Consider the following 13,987-nt stretch of genomic DNA (forward strand, 5'->3'; position numbering starts at 1 on the left):
AAGTTGTGCACACACTCAACACTCAGAATACTCGAGTAAAGTGCAGATGTTATAAATTGGTCACACACTCAACGCTGGGAATGACTTGAGTAAAGTGCTGATGTTATAAGGTGTGCACACCCTCAACACTCGGAATGACTTGAGTAAAGTGCTGCTGTTATAAGTTGTGCAGACACTCAACACTAGGAATGACTTGAGTAAAGTGCTGATGTCATAAGGTGTCCACACATTCAACACTCGGAATACTTGAGTAAAGTGCTGATGTTATAAGGTGTGCACACCCTCAACACTCGGAATGACTTGAGTAAAGTGCTGATGTTATAAGTTGTGCAGACACTCAATGCTGGGAATGACTTGAGTAAAATGCTGATGTTATAAGTTGTGCAGACACTCAACACTAGGAATGACTTGAGTAAAGTGCTGATGTCATAAGGTGTCCACACATTCAACACTCAGAATACTTGCATAAAGTGTTGATGTTACAAGTTGTGCATCACCTCAACACTGGGAATGACTTGAGTAAAGTGCTGATGTTATAAGCTGTGCACACCCTCAACACTCGAATGACTTGAGTAAAGTGGTGATATTATTAGTTGTGCACACCCTCAACGGTCGGAATGACGAGTACAGTGCTGATGTTACAAGTGGTGCACACACTCAACACTCGGAATTACTTGACTAAAGTGCAGATGTTCTAAGCTGTGCACACCCTTAATGCTGGGAATGGCTTGAGTAAAGTGCTGAAGTTATAAGCTGTTCCAACACTCAAAGCTGGGATTGACTTGCTGATGTTATACGTCGTGCACACATTCTACACTCGGAATGACTTGAGTAAAGTGCTGCTGTTATAAGTTGTGCAGACACTCAACACTAGGAATGACTTGAGTAAAGTGCTGATGTCATAAGGTGTCCACACATTCAACACTCGGAATACTTGAGTAAAGTGCTGATGTTATAAGGTGTGCACACCCTCAACACTCGGAATGACTTGAGTAAAGTGCTGATGTTATAAGTTGTGCAGACACTCAATGCTGGGAATGACTTGAGTAAAATGCTGATGTTATAAGTTGTGCAGACACTCAACACTAGGAATGACTTGAGTAAAGTGCTGATGTCATAAGGTGTCCACACATTCAACACTCAGAATACTTGCATAAAGTGTTGATGTTACAAGTTGTGCATCACCTCAACACTGGGAATGACTTGAGTAAAGTGCTGATGTTATAAGCTGTGCACACCCTCAACACTCGAATGACTTGAGTAAAGTGGTGATATTATTAGTTGTGCACACCCTCAACGGTCGGAATGACGAGTACAGTGCTGATGTTACAAGTGGTGCACACACTCAACACTCGGAATTACTTGACTAAAGTGCTGATGTTCTAAGCTGTGCACACCCTTAATGCTGGGAATGGCTTGAGTAAAGTGCTGAAGTTATAAGCTGTTCCAACACTCAAAGCTGGGATTGACTTGCTGATGTTATACGTCGTGCACACATTCTACACTCGGAATGACTTTAGTAAAGTGCTGATTTTTTAAGCTGTCACACACTCAACGCTTGGAATGATTTGAGTAAAGTGTTGATGATATAAGTTGTGCACACACTCAATGCTCAAATGACTTGAGGAAGGTGCTGATGTTATAAGTTGTGCAGACACTCAACGCGGGGAAAGACTTGCTAATGTTATAAGTTGTGCACACACTGAACACTCGGAATACTCGAGTAGAGTGCTGATGTTATAAGTTGTGCACACCCTCAACGCTGGGAATGACTTGAGAAAGTGGTGATGTTATAAGTTGCACACACACTCAACGCTCGGAATGAATTGAGTAAAGTGCTTATGTTATAAGTTGTGAAGACACTCAAAGCTGGGAATGACTTGCTAATGTTGTAAATTGTGCAAATGTTCAATGCTGGGAATGACTTGAGTAAAGTGTTGATGTTATAAATTGGTCACTCACTCAATGCTGGGAATGACTTGAGTAAAGGGATGATGTTATAAGTTGGTCACACACTTAACACTCGGAATGACTTGAGTAAAGTGCTGTTGTTATAAGCTGGCACACACTTAACGCTCGGAATGACTTGAGTAAAGTGCTGATGTTATAAGTTGGTCACACACTCAACGCTCGGAATGCCTTGTTTAAAGTGCTGATGTTATGAGTTATGCACACACTCAACACTAGGAATAACTTGAGTAAAGTACTGATGTTATAAATTGTGCACACCCTCAAAGCTCGGAATGACTTGAGTAAAGTGCTGATGTTATAAGTTGGTCACACACTCAACACTGGGAATGACTTGAGTATAGTGCTGATGTTATAAGTTGTGCACACCCTCAACACTCAGAATGTTTTGAGTAAAGTGCTGATGTTATAAGTTGTGCACACACTCAACACTAGGAATAACTTGAGTAAAGTACTGATGTTATAAATTGTGCACACCCTCAAATCTCGGAATGACTTGAGTAACGTGCTGATGTTTTAAGTTGTGCACACACTCAACACTCGGAATGGATTGAGTAAAGTGCTGATGTTATAAGCTGTGCACACCCTGAAAGCTGGGAATGACTTGAGTAAAGTGCTGAAGATATAAGCTGTGCAGGCACTCAAAGCTGGGAATGACTTGCTGATGTTATAAGTTGTGCACACACTCAACACACAGAATACTTGAGTAAAGTGCTGATGTTATAAGTTGTGCACACCCTGAAAGCTGGGAATGACTTGAGTAAAGTGCTGAAGATATAAGCTGTGCAGGCACTCAAAGCTGGCACTGACTTCCTGATGTTATAAGTTGTGCACACACTCAACATTCAGAATACTCGAGTAAAGTGATGATGTTATAAGTTGGTCACACACTCAATGCTGGGAATGACTTGAGTAAAGTGCTGAGGTTATAAGGTGTGCACACCCTCAACACTCAGAATGACTTGAGTAAAGTGCTGATGTTATAAGTTGTGCAGACACTCAATGCTGCGAATGCCTTGAGTAAAATGCTGATGTTATAAGTTGTGCAGACACTCAACACCAGTAATGACTTGAGTAAAGTGCTGATGTCATAAGGTGAGCACACACTCAACACTCGGAATACTCGAGTAAAGTGCTGATGTTATAAGTTGTGCATAACCTCAACGCTGGGAATGACTTGAGTAAAGTGCTTATATTATAAGTTGTGTAGACACTTAACGCTCAGAATGACTTGAGTAAAGTGCTGATGTTATAATTTGTGGAGAAACTAAAAGCTGTGAATGACCTGCTAGTGACATAAGTTGTGCACATACTCAACACTCGGAATGACTTGAGTAAAGTGCTGATGTTATAAATTGTGCACACCCTCAAAGCTCGGAATGACATGAGTAAAGTGCTGATGTTATAAGTTGGTCACACACTCAACGCTGGGAATGACCTGAGTAAAGTGCTGATGCTATAAGTTGTGCACACCCTCAATACTTGGAATGTCTTGAGTAAAGTGGTGATGTTATGAATTGTGGACACCCTCAAAGCTCGGAATGACTTGAGTAAAGTGCTGATGTTATAAGTTGTATAGACACTTAACGCTCAAAATGACTTGAGTAAAGTGCTGATGTTATAATTTGTGGAGAAACTAAAAGCTGGGAATGACCTGCTAGTGTTATAAGTTGTGCACATACTCAACACTCGGAATGACTTGAGTAAAGTGCGGTTGTCATAAGTTGTGCACACACTCAACGCTCAGAATGACTTGAGTAAAGTGCTGATGTTGTAAGTTGGTCACACACTCAATGCTCGGAATGACTTGAGAAAAGTACTGTTATAAGTTGTGCACACACTTCACACTGAATGCTCGGAATGACTTGAGTAAAGTGCTGATGTTATAAGTTGGTCACACACTCAACACTCGGAATGACTTGAGTAAAGTGCTGATGTTATAAGCTGTGCACACCCTCAACACTCGAATGACTTGAGTAAAGTGGTGATATTATTAGTTGTGCACACCCTCAACGGTCGGAATGACAAGTACAGTGCTGATGTTACAAGTGGTGCACACACTCAACACTCGGAATTACTTGACTAAAATGCTGATGTTCTAAGTTGTGCACACCCTTAATGCTGGGAATGGCTTGAGTAAAGTGCTGAAGTTATAAGCTGTTCCGACACTCAAAGCTGGGACTGACTTGCTGATGTTATAAGTCGTGCACACATTCTACTCTCGGAATGACTTTAGTAAAGCGCTGATTTTTTAAGCTGTCACACACTCAACGTTTGGAATGACTTGAGTAAAGTGTTGATGATATAACTTGTGCACACACTCAATGCTCAAATGACTTGAGGAAGGTGCTGACGTTATAAATTGTGCAGACACTCAACGCAGGGAATGACTTGCTAATGTTATAAGTTGTGCACACACTGAACACTCGGAATACTCGAGTAGAGTGGTGATGTTATAAGTTATGCACACCCTCAACGCTGGGAATGAATTGAGTAAAGTGCTGATGTTATAAGTTGTGAAGACCCTCAACGCTGGGAATGACTTGAGAAAGTGGTGATGTTATAAGTTGTGCACACCCTCAACGCTGGGAATGACTTGAGAAAGTGGTGATGTTAAAAGTTGCACACACACTCAACGCTCGGAATGAATTGAGTAAAGTGCTGATGTTATAAGTTGTGAAGACACTCAAAGCTGGGAATGACTTGCTAATGTTATAAATTGTGCAAACGTTCAATGCTGGGAATGACTTGAGTAAAGTGTTGATGTTATAAATTGGTCACTCACTCAATGCTGGGAATGACTTGAGTAAAGGGATGATGTTATAAGTTGGTCACACACTTACGCTCGGAATGACTTGAGTAAAGTGCTGTTGTTATAAGCTGGCACACACTTAACGCTCGGAATGACTTGAGTAAAGTGCTGATGTTATAAGTTGGTCACACACTCAACGCTCGGAATGACTTGTTTAAAGTGCTGATGTTATAAGTTGTGTACACACTCAACACTAGGAATAACTTGAGTAAAGTGCTGATGTTATAAATTGTGCACACCCTCAAAGCTCGGAATGACTTGAGTAAAGTGCTGATGTTATAAGTTGGTCACACACTCAACGCTGGGAATGACTTGAGTAAAGTGCTGATGTTATAAGTTGTGCACACCCTCAACACTCGGAATGACTTGAGTAAAGTGCTGATGTTATAGGTTGTGCACACACTCAACACTAGGAATAACTTGAGTAAAGTGCTGATGTTATAAATTGTGCACACCCTCAAAGCTCGGAATGACTTGAGTAACGTGCTGATGTTTTAAGTTGTGCACACACTCAACACTCGGAATGGATTGAGTAAAGTGCTGATGTTATAAGCTGTGCACACCCTGAAAGCTGGGAATGACTTGAGTAAAGTGCTGAAGATATAAGCTGTGCAGGCACTCAAAGCTGGGAATGACTTGCCGATGTTATAAGTTGTGCACACACTCAACACACAGAATACTTGAGTAAAGTGCTGATGTTATAAGTTGTGCACACCCTGAAAGCTAGGAATGACTTGAGGAAAGTGGTGAAGTAATAAGCTGTGCAGACACTCAAAGCTGGCACTGACTTCCTGATGTTATAAGTTGTGCACACACTCAACATTCAGAATACTCGAGTAAAGTGATGATGTTATAAGTTGGTCACACACTCAACGCTGGGAATGACTTGAGTAAAGTGCTGAGGTATAAGGTGTGCACACCCTCAACACTCAGAATGACCTGAGTAAAGTGCTGATGTTATAAGTTGTGCAGACACTCAATGCTGCGAATGACTTGAGTAAAATGCTGATGTTATAAGTTGTGCAGACACTCAACACTAGTAATGACTTGAGTAAAGTGCTGATGTCATAAGGTGAGCACACACTCAACACTCGGAATACTCGAGTAAAGTGCTGATGGTATAAGTTGTGCATAACCTCAACGCTGGGAATGACTTGAGTGAAGTGCTGATGTTATAATTTGTGGAGAAACTAAAAGCTGGGAATGACCTGCTAGTGTTATAAGTTGTGCACATACTCAACAGTCGGAATGACTTGAGTAAAGTGCTGTTATTATAAGATGTGCACACACTCAACGCTCGTAACGACTTCAGTAAAGTGCTGATGTTATAAGTTGGTCACGTACTCAACGGTCGGAATGACTTGCTTAAAGTGATGATGTTATAAGTTGTGCACACACTCAACACTAGGAATAACTTGAGTAAAGTGCTGATGTTATAAATTGTGCACACCCTCAAAGCTCGGAATGACATGAGTAAAGTGCTGATGTTATAAGTTGGTCACACACTCAACGCTGGGAATGACCTGAGTAAAGTGCTGATGTTATAAGTTGTGCACACCCTCAATACTTGGAATGACTTGAGTAAAGTGCTGATGTTATAAGTTGGTCGCACACTCAACGCTCGGAATGACTTGTTTAAAGTGCTGATGTTATAAGTTGTGCACACACTCCACACTAGGAATAACTTGAGTGAAGTGCTGATGTTATGAATTGTGCACACCCTCAAAGCTCGGAATGACTTGAGTAAAGTGCTGGTGTTATAAGTTGGCCACACACTCAATGCTGGGAATTACTTGAGTAAAGTGCTGATGTTATAAGTTGTGTACACCCTCAACACTCGGAATGACTTGAGTAAAGTGCTGATGTTATAAGTTGTGCACACACTCAACACTAGGAATAACTTGAGTAAAGTGCTGATGTTATAAATTGTGCACACCCTCAAAGCTCGGAATGACTTGAGTAAAGTGCTGATGTTTTAAGTTGTGCACACACTCAACACTCGGAATGAATTGAGTAAAGTGCTGATGTTATAAGCTCTGCATACCCCGAAAGCTGGGAATGACTTGAGTAAAGTGCTGAAGATATAAGCTATGCAGGCACTCAAAGCTGGGAATGACTTGATGATGTTGTAAGTTGTGCACACACTCAACACACGGAATACTCGAGTAAAGTGCTGATGTTATAAGTTGTGCACATCCTGAAAGCTGGGAATGACTTGAGGAAAGTGCTGAAGTTATAAGCTGTGCAGACACTCAAAGCTGGCAATGACTTCCTGATGTTATAAGTTGTGCACACCCTCAACACTCCGAATACTCGAGTAAAGTGCTGATGTTTTAAGTTGGTGACACATTCAGCGCTGGGAATGACTTGAGTAAAGTGCTGATGTTATAAGGTGTGCACACCCTCAACACTCGGAATGACTTGAGTAAAGTGCTGATGTTATAAGTTGTGCAGACACTCAATGCTGGGAATGACTTGAGTAATATGCTGATGTCATAAGGTGTGCACACACTCAACACTCGGAATACTCGAGTAAAGTGTTGATGTTATAAGTTGTGCATCACCTCAACGCTGGGAATGACTTGAGTAAAGTGCTGATGTTATAAGTTGGTCACACACTCAACGCTGGGAATGACTTGAGTATAGTGCTGATGTTATAAGTTGTGCACACACTCAACACTCGGAATGACTTGAGTAAGGTGCTGATGTTATAAGTTGGTCACACACTCAACGCTTGGAATGACTTGTTCAAAGTGCTGATGTTATAAGTTGTGCACACACTCAACACTAGGAATAACTTGAGTAAAGTGCTGATGTTATAAATTGTGCACACCCTCAAAGCTCGGAATGACTTGAGTAAAGTGCTGATGTTATAAGTTGGTCACACACTCAACGCTGGGAATGACTTGAGTAAAGTGCTGATGTTATAAGTTGTGCACACCCCCAACAGTCGGAATGACTTGAGTAAAGTGCTGATGTTATAAGTTGTGCACACACTCAACACTAGGAATAACTTGAGTAAAGTGCTGATGTTATAAATTGTGCACACCCTCAAAGTTCGGAATGACTTGAGTAAAGTGCTGATGTTTTAAGTTGTGCACACACTCAGCACTCGGAATGAATTGAGTAAAGTGCTGATGTTATAAGCTGTACACACCCCGAAAGCTGGGAATGACTTGAGTAAAGTGCTGAAGATATAAGCTATGCAGGCACTCAAAGCTGGGAATGACTTGATGATGTTATAAGTTGTGCACACACTCAACACACGGAATACTCGAGTAAAGTGCTGATGTTATAAGTTGTGCACATCCTGAAAGCTGGGAATTACTTGAGGAAAGTGCTGAAGTTATAAGCTGTGCAGACACTCAAAGCTGGCCATGACTTCCTGATGTTATAAGTTGTGCACACCCTCAACACTCAGAATACTTGAGTAAAGTGCTGATGTTATAAGTTGGTCACACACTCAACGCTGGGAATGACTTGAGTGAAGTGCTGATGTTATAAGGTGTGCACACCCTCAACACTCGGAATGACTTGAGTAAAGTGCTGATGTTATAAGTTGTGCAGACACTCAATGCTGGAATGACTTGAGTAAAATGCTGATGTTAGAAGTTGTGCAGACACTCAACACTAGGAATGACTTGAGTAAAGTGCTGATCTTATACGGTGTGCAGACATTCAACGCTAGGAATGACTTGAGTAAAGTGCTGATATTATAAGCTGTGCACACACTCAGCGCTCAGAATGACTTGAGTGAAGTACTGATGTTATAAGTTGTGCACACCCTCAACGCTCGGAAAGACTTGAGTAAAGTGCTGATGTTATAAGTTGTGCACACACTCACCAAATGGAATGACCTGATAATGTTTTAAGTTGTGTACTCACTCAATACTCAGAATACTCAAGTAAACAGCTGATGTTATAAGTTGTGCACACCTTCAACGTTGGAAATGACTTGAGTAAAGTGCTGATGTTATAAGTTGTGCACACCCTCAACGCTCGGAATGACTTGAGTAAAATGCTGATGTTATAAGGTGTGCACACACTCAACTCTTGGAATGACTTGAGTATAGTGCTGATGTTATAAGTTGTGCACACACTCAAAGCTCAGAATGATTCAGTAAAGTGCTGATGTTATAATTTGTGCACACACTCAACGCTCAGAATGACTTGAGTAAAGTGCGGTTGTTATAAGTTGTGCACACACTCAACGCTCAGAATGACTTGAGTAAAGTGCTGATGTTGTAAGTTGGTCACACACTCAATGCTCGGAGTGACTTGAGAAAAGTACTGTTATAAGTTGTGCACACACTTCACACTTAATGCTCGGAATGATTTGAGTAAAGTGCTGATGTTATAAGTTGGTCACACACTCAACACTCGGAATGACTTGAGTAAAGTGCTGATGTTATAAGCTGTGCACACCCTCAACACTCGAGTGACTTGAGTAAAGTGGTGATATTATTAGTTGTGCACACCCTCAACGGTCGGAATGACGAGTACAGAGCTGATGTTACAAGTGGCGCACACACTCAACACTCGGAATTACTTGACTAAAGTGCTGATGTTCTAAGTTGTGCACACCCTTAATGCTGGGAATGGCTTGAGTAAAGTGCTGAAGTTATAAGCTGTTCCGACACTCAAAGCTGGGATTGACTTGCTGATGTTATAAGTCGTGCACACATTCTACACTCGGAATGACTTTAGTAAAGTGCTGATTTTTTAAGCTGTCACACACTCAACGCTTGGAATGACTTGAGTAAAGTGTTGATGATGTAAGTTGTGCACACACTCAATGCTCAAATGACTTGAGGAAGGTGCTGATGTTATAAGTTGTGCACACCCTCAACGCTGGGAATGACTTGAGAAAGTGGTGATGTTATAAGTTGCACACACACTCAACTCTCGGAATGAATTGAGTAAAGTGCTGATGTTATAAGTTGTGAAGACACTCAAAGCTGGGAATGACTTGCTAATGTTATAAATTGTGCAAACGTTCAATGCTGGGAATTACTTGAGTAAAGTGTTGATGTTATAAATTGGTTACTCACTCAATGCTGGGAATGACTTGAGTACAGGGATGATGTTATAAGATGGTCACACACTTAACGCTCGGAATGACTTGAGTAAAGTGCTGTTGTTATAAGCTGGCACATACTTAACGCTCGGAATGACTTGAGTAAAGTGCTGATGTTATAAGTTGGTCACACACTCAACGCTCGGAATGACTTGTTTAAAGTGCTGATGTTATAAGTTGTGCACACACTCAACACTAGGAATAACTTGAGTAAAGTGCTGATGTTATAAATTGTGCACACCCTCAAAGCTCGGAATGACTTGAGTAAAGTGCTGATGTTATAAGTTGGTCACACACTCAACGCTGGGAATGACTTGAGTAAAGGGCTGATGTTATAAGTTGTGCACACCTTCATCACTCGGAATGACTTGAGTAAAGTGCTGATGTTACAAGTTGTGCACACACTCAACACTAGGAATAACTTGAGTAAAGTGCTGATGTTATAAATTGTGCACACCCTCAAAGCTCGGAATGACTTCAGTAACGTGCTGATGTTTTAAGTTGTGCACACACTCAACACTCGGAATGGATTGAGTAAAGTGCTGATGTTATAAGCTGTGCACACCCCGAAAGCTGGGAATGACTTGAGTAAAGTGCTGAAGACATAAGCTGTGCAGGCACTCAAAGCTGGGAATGACTTGCTGATGTTATAAGTTGTGCACACACTCAACACACAGAATACTTGAGTAAAGTGCTAATGTTATAAATTGTGCACACCCTGATAGCTAGGAATGACTTGAGGAAAGTGCTGAAGTTATAAGCTGTGCAGACACTCAAAGCTGGCACTGACTTCCTGATGTTATAAGTTGTGCACACACTCAACACTCAGATTGACTTGAGTAAAGTGCTGATGTTATAAGTTGTGCAGACACTCAATGCTGCGAATGACTTGAGTAAAGCGCTGATGTTATAAGTTGTGCAGACACTCAATGCTGCGAATGACTTGAGTAAAATGCTGATGTTATAAGTTGTGCAGACACTCAACACTAGGAATGACTTGAGTAAAGTGCTGATGTCATAAGGTGAGCACACACTCAACACTCGGAATACTCGAGTAAAGTGCTGATGTTATAAGTTGTGCATAACCTCAACGCTGGGAATGACTTGAGTAAAGTGCTGATGTTATAAGTTGTGTAGACAATTAACGCTCGGAATGACTTGAGTAAAGTGCTGATGTTATAATTTGTGGAGAAACTAAAAGCTTGGAATGACCTGCTAGTGTTATAAGTTGTGCACATACTCAACGCTCGTAATGACTTCAGTAAAGTGCTGATGTTATAAGTTGGTCACATACTCAACGCTCGGAATGACTTGCTTAAAGTGATGATGTTATAAATTGTGCACACACTCAACACTGGGAATAACTTGAGTAAAGTGCTGATGTTATAAATTGTGCACACCCTCAAAGCTCGGAATGACATGAGTAAAGTGCTAATGTTATAAGTTGGTCACACACTCAACGCTGGGAATGACCTGAGTAAAGTGCTGATGTTATAAGTTGTGCACACCCTCAATACTTGGAATGACTTGAGTAAAGTACTGATGTTATAAGTTGGTCGCACTCAACGCTTGGATTGACTTGTTTAAAGTGCTGATGTTATAAGTTGTGCACACACTGCACACTAGGAATAACTTGAGTGAAGTGCTGATGTTATGAATTGTGCGCACCCTCAAAGCTCGGAATGACTTGAGTAAAGTGCTGATTTTATAAGTTGGCCACACACTCAATGCTGGGAGTTACTTGAGTAAAGTGCTGATGTTATAAGTTGTGTACACCCTCAACACTCGGAATTACTTGAGTAAAGTGCTGATGTTATAAGTTGTGCACACACTCAACACTAGGAATAACTTGAGTAAAGTGCTGATGTTATAAATTGTGCACACCCTCAAAGCTCGGAATGAATTGAGTAAAGTGCTGATGTTATAAGCTCTGCACACCCCGAAAGCTGGGAATGACTTGAGTAAAGTGCTGAAGATATAAGCTATGCAGGCACTCAAAGCTGGGAATGACTTGATGAGGTTATAAGTTGTGCACACACTCAACACACAGAATATTCGAGTAAAGTGCTGATGTTATAAGTTGTGCACATCCTGAAAGCTGGGAATGACTTGAGGAAAGTGCTGAAGTTATAAGCTGTGCGGACACTCAAAGCTGGCAATGACTTCCTGATGTTATAAGTTGTGCACACTCTCAACACTCAGAATACTTGAGTAAAAAGTGCTGATGTTATAAGTTGGTCACACACTCAACGCTGGGAATGACTTGAGTAAAGTGCTGATGTTATAAGGTGTGCACACCCTCAACACTCGGAATGACTTGAGTAAAGTGCTGATGTTATAAGTTGTGCAGATACTCAATGCTGGGAATGACTTGAGTAAAATGCTGATGTTATAAGTTGTGCAGACACTCAACACTAGGAATGACTTGAGTAAAGTGCTGATGTCATAAGGTATGCACACACTCAACACTCGGAATACTCGAGTAAAGTGTTGATGTTATAAGTTGTGCATCACCTCAACACTGGGAATGACTTGAGCAAAGTGCTAATGTTATAAGTTGGTCACACACTCAACGCTGGGAATGACTTGAGTATAGTGCTGATGTTATAAGTTGTGCACACCCTCAACACTCGGAATGACTTGAGTAAAGTACAGATGTTATAAGTTGGTCACACACTCAACGCTCGGAATGACTTGTTTAAAGTGCTGATGTTATAAGTTGTGCACGCACTCAACACTAGGAATAATTTGAGTAAAGTGCTGATGTTATAAATTGTGCACACCCTCAAAGCTCGGAATGACTTGAGTAAAGTGGTGATGTTATAAGTTGGTCACACAGTCAACGCAGGCAATGACTTGAGTAAAGTGCTGATGTTATAGGTTGTGCACACCCGCAACAGTCGGAATGACTTGAGTAAAGTGCCGATGTTATATGTTGTGCACACACTTAACACTAGGAATAACTTGAGTAAAGTGCTGATGTTATAAATTGTGCACACCCTCAAAGTTCGGAATGACTTGAGTAAAGTGCTGATGTTTTAAGTTGTGCACACACTCAACACTCGGAATGAATTGAGTAAAGTGCTGATGTTATAAGCTGTACACACCCCGAAAGCTGGGAATGACTTGAGTAAAGTGCTGAAGATATAAGATATGCAGGCACTCAAAGCTGGGAATTACTTGATGATGTTATAAGTTGTGCACACACTCAACACACAGAATACTCGAGTAAAGTGCTGATGTTATAAGTTGTGCACATCCTGAAAGCTGGGAATGACTTGAGGAAAGTGCTGAAGTTATAAGCTGTGCAGACACTCAAAGCTGGCAATGACTTCCTGATGTTATAAGTTGTGCACACACTCAACACTCAGAATACTCGAGTAAAGTGCTGATGTTATAAGTTGGTCACACACTCAACACTGGGAATGACTTGAGTAAAGTGCTGATGTTATAAGGTGTGCACACCCTCATCACTCCGAATGACTTGAGTAAAGTGCTGATGTTATAAGTTGTGCAGACACTCAATGCTGGGAATGACTTAAGTAAAATGCAGATGTTATAAGTTGTGCAGACACTCAACACTAGGAATGACTTGAGTAAAGTGCTGATGTCATAAGGTGTCTACACACTCAACACTCGGAATACTTGAATAAAGTGTTGATGTTATAAGTTGTGCATCACCTCAACACTGGGAATGACTTGAGTAAAGTGCTGATGATATAAGTTGGTCACACACTCAACGCTGGGAATGACTTGAGTATAGTGCTGATGTTATAAGTTGTGCACACCCTCAACACTCGGAATGACTTGAGTAAAGTGCTGATGTTATAAGTTGGTCACACGCTCAACGCTCGGAATGACTTGTTTAAAGTGCTGATGTTATAAGTTGTGCACACACTCAACACTAGGAATAACTTGAGTAAAGTGCTGATGTTATAAATTGTGCACACCCTCAAAGCTCGGAATGACTTGAGTAAAGTGCTGATGTTATAAGTTGGTCACACACTCAAGGCTGTGAATGACTTGAGTAAAGTGCTGATGTTATAAGTTGTGCACACCCGCAACAGTCGGAATGACTTGAGTAAAGTGCTGATGTTATAAGTTGTGCACACACTCAACACTAGGAATAA

The sequence above is a fragment of the Pleurodeles waltl genome, chromosome 2_2 (genome assembly GCF_031143425.1).
Source record: "Pleurodeles waltl isolate 20211129_DDA chromosome 2_2, aPleWal1.hap1.20221129, whole genome shotgun sequence".
NCBI classification, from domain to species: Eukaryota; Metazoa; Chordata; class Amphibia; order Caudata; family Salamandridae; genus Pleurodeles; species Pleurodeles waltl.